The sequence below is a fragment of the Eriocheir sinensis genome, chromosome 13, assembly GCF_024679095.1.
Source record: "Eriocheir sinensis breed Jianghai 21 chromosome 13, ASM2467909v1, whole genome shotgun sequence".
Lineage (NCBI taxonomy): Eukaryota > Metazoa > Arthropoda > Malacostraca > Decapoda > Varunidae > Eriocheir > Eriocheir sinensis.
Window position 1 is genome coordinate 15838355 of NC_066521.1, and position 8114 is coordinate 15846468.

The following is an 8114-nucleotide window of genomic DNA, read 5'->3' on the forward strand; positions in this document are numbered from 1 at the left end:
GAAGGAAGAGACGGAAGGAGGGAAAGGAGAAAGGAGAGGAGGGAGGAAAGGGACAGAGGAGAGGAGGGAAGGAAGAGACGGAAGGAGGGAAAGGAGGAAGGAGAGGAGGGAGGAAAGGGACAGAGGAGAGGAGGGAGGGAAGAGACGGAAGGAGGAAAGAGGGAAAGAAAGGGTAAGATGGAGGGACAAAGGGAGGTAAGGGAGAGAAGAATAAGCTCACCATCAACATCATCACCATCACTATCATCATCACCATCACTACCATCATCATCACCAATATCACCACCACTACAGACAAACCTCAACACCACTTAGTTTGTTCTGGAAATATTGAAGTGTTGGTAGAGGTGGTGGTGGTGGTGGTGGTGGTGACAATGGTGGTGTTGGTGGTGATGGTAGCGTCGCCTCATCTCCTTCCCTTTCCCTCCATCACCACATAAAAAAAAAGGTGGAGACACAAAAACCACAATTTGTTTTCTTTTTGTCAGAGATTCTATTTTCAACCACAAAACCTTCCTTCCTCTCCTCCGTCCTCCTCCTTTCCTCTCGTTTTGTAATCAGCTCCTCTCTCTCTCTCTTCCTTTCCTTCCCCTCCTTGCATCGTTCTCAACTTTGTCCCAATATTCCCTCCTCTCATTTCCTTCCTTTCTTCCCTTTGTTTTCTTCCTTTCCCCCCTCTTTTTCTCACCTCCTTTTCGCTTTCTAGTCAGTCTCTCGCCCTTCCTTTCCTCTCTATTTCTGTTTAGTTCCTCTCTCCCTCTTTTTGTTATTACCTTTTATTATTTCTTTCCTTTTATCCTCTTTCACATCATCCTTCCTTCCTTATTCTTTCATTTTCGTTCTCCATTTTTCTTATGCCCTGTTTTCTCTTTTTTTTTCTTACTATTCCTTTCCTCTCCTTTAGCTTCAAGCCCTTTCCCTTCCTTTCATTCCTTCCCCTTCCCATCATCCATAATTCTTCACCTTCCTCTGCACCAAGTCTTTTTCTCTCCCTCCCACTTCCCTTTCTTTCCTTCCCTTCAGTCCATCTTTCTTCCTTCCCTCCTTCTCATACATTTCCCTTACCCCTTCTCCTCTCTTTCTATTTTATTTTTCTCGTATCCTTTTATCCCCCCCTCTTCATGTCTCCTTAGCTTTCGTTCATTTTCCTGTTTCTCTTTTTTTATTGTATTTTTACGTTGGCATTTTTAATCCATCCTATCTGTGTTCTCCATTTCCTTCTTTCTTTCCCTCCACTTCCTCATGTTTCTCATTTTTCATCTCTTTTACTTTTTCTCTCAGCATCTTTTTCTACCCTTCTATACCTTTTTTTCTTCTTCATTTCCTCATTTTTCTTCTCTTTTCTTCTCTTAGTATTCTTCCTTCATCATTCTCTTCCTTTTTCTCTTCTTCATTTCCTCTTTCCTTCTCTTTTCTTCTTCTCTTAAAATTTTTCTTTCACACTTCTCTTCCTTTTTTCTTCTTCATTTCCTCATTTTCTTCTCCTCTTTTCTTCTCTTAGCATCCTTATTTCATCCTTCTCTTTCTTTTCTCTTCTTCATTTCCTCTCTCCTTCTCTTTTCTCCTTCTCTTAACATTCTTCTTCCATCCTTCGCTTCCTTTCCTCTGTGACCTCCATATTTCTTCCCATTCTCTTAATTCATCTCGTTCTCCTTGTTCTCTTCTTCATATCCTCAAATTACCTCTTCTCTCTTCTTTTCTTTACATTCCTCTTCCATCCTCCGCTTCCCTTTTCTCTGCGACCTCCATATTTCCTCTCTTTAAATTTATCTCGTTCTCCTTTCTCTCTTTTTCATATCCACAATTTCCCTCTTCTCTCTTCTTTTCTTTACATTCCTCTTCCACCCTTCGTTTCTTTTTCTCTGCGACCTCCATATTTCTTCGCATTCTCTAAATTTATTTCGTTCTCCTTTCTTTCGTCTTCATAACCTCAATTTCTCTCTTCTCTCTTCTTTTCTTTACATTTTTCTTCCACCCTTCGTTTGCCTTTCCTCCGAGACCTCCATATTTATTCCCTCTCTTAATTTATCTCGTTCTCCTTTCTCTCCCTCACCGTCCCTCCCTCCCGCATCCTTTCCATAAAACAAGAGATGGAGAATTGGCCAGACAGACAGATAGACAGAGACAGACAGACAGGGATACAGAGCGACAGACAGACAGACAAACAGGCGTTCCATTGTGCCCCCATAACCCTTTCTTCCTTTGAGATGGACCACACACTTCACCATTCTTCCCCACTCCTCCCCACCCACTCCCCATTCTCCTCATACCCACTTTTCGACCGTCCTCCATACTGTCAAGCTTCCCCAAACGTCCTTCAGCCTCCCAAGTCTTTCCCAACCTACCCCAACGTTATACCAACCATCCTCATCCTTCCCCAAACGTCCCCCCACCTTCCCCAACGCTACCGCAGTTTTCTCAGCCATTTGAAGTCCTCCCCACCTTCCCCAGTGTCCTCCAATTCCTCTACCTACTCCCCCAGCGTTCTCCAACATTCATCAGTCTCCCCAAATCCCTTTACCAACTTCTATTCAGCTGCCTACAATATTTCCTAATCAAACCAATCCCCAGAGCTATTTCCCAGCTTACTTTAACATTCCCCAGTCTTCCCCAGTCCCCCTAACTGCTCTCTATTCATCTACAACCCTTCCCAGTCTCCCCTGTCTTCCCCCAGTCACTCCCCATCCTCCACCAGCTTCCACCAGCCTTTCCGACCTTTCCCAGGCCATGTCACACACAAACGAGGCAGCGGCTGCATAAACAACGCCGATACAGAGGAAGTCGTTCAGTGATTAGACGTAATTTTGGGTTGCTGAGGGCGGAGGTGTCAGGGTAGAGGGGATGGAGGTGGGTGTGGCGTGGGATGCGGGTGGGCGAGTGGAATGGAGGTGGTGGAGAGATGGATGCTGTGAGTGGGAGAGTGAGTGTAATGGATGGGAAGATGGATAGAAGGGAGAATTAAGAGTGGAGTGGACGGTAAGGAAAGGAAGATATATGGATGAAAGAATAGATTAGATAAAAGGGAAAGGATGAGATGAAAGAATGGACAGTAATGAGAAAGGTGAGTGGAAGGGAGGAAAGAGAGTTAAGGGGATTGATAGAGAACTTTAGATGGATGAAAAATAGAAGAAATGGATAAGTATAGAAGAGGGAAGTAAGTGGGTGAAAGAGGAGAGAGAGATAAGAGATAAGAGGATGAATGGGAGTTCTGATAGACACAAATAAATGGAAGGAAGGGACAACTATGGGAAAAGGAAGTGAGTGGAAGATAAGGGAAGAGAGATAGGAAGATTTGTAGTAAAGAAGATGGTTAGAAAACGAATGAAGAGGATAAGTGGGTAGAAGAGAAGGAAAGAAATAGAAGGATGGATAGTAAATTAGTTAATGAAAAATAGATGAAGAGAGAAGCAGAGTAAAGGGAAGTGAGTGGAAGGGAGAAGGAAATAGAGATAGAAGTATGAAGAGTAAGCTAAATAGTTGGAGAAGAGATGGAAGGGGAGGATAAATATAATGCAGGGAAGTGGAAGGAAGGGAAGGGAAGGGAAGGGAAGGGAAGGGAAGGGAAGGGAAGGGAAGGGAAGGGAAGGGGAGAGAAAGAAAGAGCGGTAGGGGAAGGGAAGGGAAGGGAAGGGAAGGGAAGGGGAGGGAAGGGGAGGGAAGGGAAGGGGAGGGAAGGGAAGAGGACGGAAGGGAAGGGAAGAGAAGAGAAGAGAAGGGAAGGGAAGGGAAAGGAAAGGAAAGGAAAGGGAAGGGAAGGAAAATGAAGGGAAGGGATTGAAAGAGAGATGGGTGGTGACAGGAAGAGGGCTGGGAAGAGCAAGGTCAACAAGGGTACAGGTAAAGGTGTCAGGCTGCAGGTGAGTGATTAATCTTTCCGCTTTCTCACCTGTTAAGTGTTTGATCCCACATAACTCGGTCACGTTCCTCTCTCTCTCCCCCTCCCTCTCCCTCTCTCTCTCTCTCTCTCTCTCTCTCTCTCTCTCTCTCACCTGTAATTCGTGTAACATCTCACGTGAATTGCTTAACATCATCAATTTATTTCAACTTCGACTCTTGCGTTTAATTTATCTATTTTTACCAATATTTCTTTTTTTTTTGAGGGGGTTATACAATATTCTCTCTCTCTCTCTCTCTCTCTCTCTCTCTCTCTCTCTCTCTCTCTCTCTCTCTCTCTCTCTCTCTCTCTCTCTCTCTCTCTCTCTCTCTCTCTCTCTCTCTCTCTCTCTCTCTCTCTCTCTCTCTCTCTCTCTCACATCAACCATTCCTGACATGACTCGTACCCGAACTCTTAAGCCAACCAACGACCGATCACACACACACACACACACACACACACACACACACACACACACACACACACACACACACAGGTACACACATTTCTTCCTCCTTCGGTTACACTTAGGAGAAGACGGAAGAGGATGAGGAGGAGGAGGAGGAGAAAGAAGAAGACGAAGAAGAGGAAAAAGAAGAAGAGGAAGAAGAAGAAGAAGAAGAAGCAGGACTAACTCGACTTTTCCTTCGTGGGGAGCAAAATGCTGCAGTAATTTGGTCTGTGAAGCGAAGTTCCGTGGAGGAGGAGGAGGAGGAGGAGGAGGAAGAAGAGAGAAGGAAAAGGTGCGTGGGAGGTAGACAGGATAAGGTGTGAGGAAGAATAAAAAGTGAGGGAATGGAAGGAGGAGGAGGAGGAAGAGGAGGAGGAGAGGACGAAGAGGATAAAAGAGTGGGAGGGAAGGGTTGAGGGCGTGGCTCTTGGGGTCTCTGGGCGCGTGAACACACACACACACACACACACACACACACACACACACACACACACACACACACACACACACACACACACGAGATAAGGGATGCTGGAGACCTTGCAAAGTCCAATGAATATCTTTAAAGGGATTTTCGTATTCCAGTCCCTCTAAAGGATTCCAAATCTGATCATTCCTTATTCCTACTTCTTCGGCTGTCAGACATGCCTCTCTTCTCTAGTCCCTCCTTTATTCACCTTTTTCTTCCTTTTCTTTTCCTTTCTCCTCTTATGTCATTTAGTCCCTTCTTCCCTGATTCGTTTTTTTACATATATTTTTTTTTCCCCTTCTTACTTTTCTTGCTTTTTTTAATTTCTTCTCTAAAGTTTTCCAGATTCCAAGTGTTTTCTTCCTCCTTTCCTTTGTTTCCTTTCTTTCTTCATTCTCTTCCTCTCCAATAACTCCTTGCTTCTCCAACTCTCTCTCTCTCTCTCTCTCTCTCTCTCTCTCTCTCTCTCTCTCTCTCTCTCTCTCTCTCTCTCTCTCTCTCTCTCTCTCTCTCTCTCTCTCTCTCTCTCTCTCTCTCTCTCTCTCTCTCTCTCGGACACAACTTCAGGTTTTAGAGCTTCTTTCTTACCTGTAATTAACTCAACATTACCTCGTCTCATTCAGGTAAAAATAGAAACATAAACAAAACCCAATTCACAGAGACGGTTATTGCCTCTTGTTCCCTCTTATTACTGTTCTCTTCTTCCAGGTCTTTTATTTCAATCCTCAAATTCCAGGTATCTCATTTCAGGTATATTCTCTATCCTGCATTTCCTCATTAGAAGTCACAGCGTCATTCCACAACAGGTAAATCTCTCTGTGTTTTTTTACCTGCGTGGATGAGGAGAGAGGAAGAAGGTGGGTGAATGTGGAAGGATGTGAGGTGGAGTGTTGAGAAAGGTAGATGTGAAGGGAGGATGTGGATGCGAGGTGACAGAAGGAAGGGAGGAACAAGGTGGGCGGATGTGGGAGGCAAGAGATGGATGAGGAAGACGGATGTGAGGTGGAGTAGCGTTGATTGCTGAAGATATGAAGGGAGGATGTAGATAAGGAGGTGACAGAAGGGAGGAAGGGAGGATGTGGAGTGACGCAAAAAGGAGTGGAGGAGGGAAAGTGGAGTAGGAAGTTAATTGAAAATGCAAAGACGTGAAGTGAAAAAGTGGAGGAGGTGGAGACATGCATCTTAAACACACAGTCAGGAAGTTGTTGAAAGTAGAACAAGAACACAATGAATGCAACGGCCAGTCTCTCTCTCTCTCTCTCTCTCTCTCTCTCTCTCTCTCTCTCTCTCTCTCTCTCTCTCTCTCTCTCTCTCTCTCTCTCTCTCTCTCTCTCTCTCTCTCTCTCTCTCTCTCTCTCTCTCTCACCTGCCAATACTCTGAAATAGCCTTCATTGAGTTACCTGTTCAAACTCACCTGAGCCCTTTAATTTTACAGGTGCACAGGTGACCAACATAACACACACACACACACACACACACACACACACACACACACACACACAGGTAAACATATCCAAAAAAAGCCCTAACCCAATATACCTGTCGCTTCCCACCTCAGCGCTAATGATTAAGGGTTCTAAGGGTTCAAGGTCAGCTACGTGCCCTTCAAAAGCCCTTAGGAGGAGGAGGCTTTAAGGGGCGCCTCTCCTAAGGGTGACGGATGCGATCAAGTGGCACAAGAGGACACAGAAGGGCCACGTAAGCACCCTGGAGGACACCTTACCTTAACGGCCTTCACCTGTCCCTCCTCACCTGCGGCCTCAATAACTTTAATGAGAGGTTAATTGATTTTTCTTACCTTAATTACGTGTTTAAATTTGTATGTTAGCTTTTTTTTTTCTTACAGTAGTTTTCTTATTACTGAAACTCAAGTATATTTAATGAGCGTAGATTTTATTATTTTAAGACCGTTTTTACAAGTATGTTCTGCTTTTTTATTCGTTAGAAGAGAGCATTATTTTCTCTTTCGTTGTGTGGCATCATGGAGTTTCATAGCATTTTATATTTTGTTGTTGTTTTTATTTTTTTATTCCGTCAAAAGGACAAGCATTTTCACACTCCATTACATGAACTCGACGTCAGTAAATTTGTTGGTATCGTTCCGGGGTTATTGATTTTTTTCCGGTTTTATGTGTATGATCCTATTGTTGTGTTTCACCACGCGAGGGACCAATTTCACAGCTCAGTATGTTAACTCACTGTCTATTGTTTATTCATATATTTTTTTCCTTCATAATCCGAATATTTTACTTTTTACCTCTTATCTCTTATATATCCTCAACTGCACAAGTAAAACATCCACTTCTCGCTATATCAATTCATTGTGTATTTCATTAAGAACATATTTTCACGGCTATTTACATGCTTTTATTTATGCATATTACCAATCTCATATTTTCTACTACAGAGCGATACCACTCTCACTCTCCACTTTATAGAAATCCACCGGCCATTTCATTGATTGCATAGTTTCCCGGTCATTCATGCAGGTTTCATTCATAGAACCAATCATATTCACCGTAACACAAGATATAATTTCACTCATCACTAAACGCAAAGTCACCGGTTATTTCATTGATTATATAATTTCATTGTTATTTTCGCTTATTTTCCATGATGTATGATACGACTTGCACGGTCATTCATATACACCGCCGTTCATTCATAGCACTCATCTCTTATTTCCTACAAGGGGATCTAGTTTTAACTCCTTACTCTATATATAAATTCATTGGCCCTTCCATCGATTATTTACTCCCCCCCACACACGCAGGCGTCTCGCTACGTATAATGATTTTCTGTCGTGTGTTATTTTCCATGCAACAACATTTTTGGCTCCCCTCCGACATGGACGGATTCAGCGCATTCCGGCAGTGGTTTAATAATGGAATGAGCTAGAGAGCGAGAGCGAGAGCAAGAGAGCAAGAGGGAGAGAGAGAACAATAGCTGTAGACACGGATCAGAGAGGAGAAAAATAAAGTTAAATGAGGAAAACAATTAAAAAAGAGGAAATACGCGAGGAAACTGAAAAATAAGTGAAAAATAAGCAATGAGAGAGAGAGAGAGAAGAAGAAACACAGATCAGAGAAAAAAAACAGCAAAAAAAGAAAGAAAAGATCAAGGAAGACAAGAAATATGAAGAAAATGATAAATCAAAAAGAAAATAGGAAAATAAGCAGAGAGAGAGAGAGAGAGAGTTGCTCTGGAATGGCTGTGTACGGGAGTTTTAAAGTTTTTTTCCTCTCTCCCTTCCTGACGCCGCAATATACCATGCAAAAATGTACCCAAAACGCCAACGTATGATCCCGACATTAATTTG

The 8114-nt window shown here is 43.2% G+C and overlaps 1 long non-coding RNA gene across 1 annotated transcript; it reads right to left on the reverse strand.

Moving 5' to 3' along the window:
- Positions 1–699: 699 nt before the first annotated feature.
- On the reverse strand, positions 700–3572 carry LOC126998074 (uncharacterized). Its single transcript, XR_007752622.1, has 2 exons — positions 1870–3572; positions 700–1612 (listed from the first exon to the last, which is right to left on the reverse strand). It is a non-coding gene; the product is annotated as an uncharacterized LOC126998074 (long non-coding RNA).
- Between the last annotated feature and the right edge of the window lie 4542 nt (positions 3573–8114).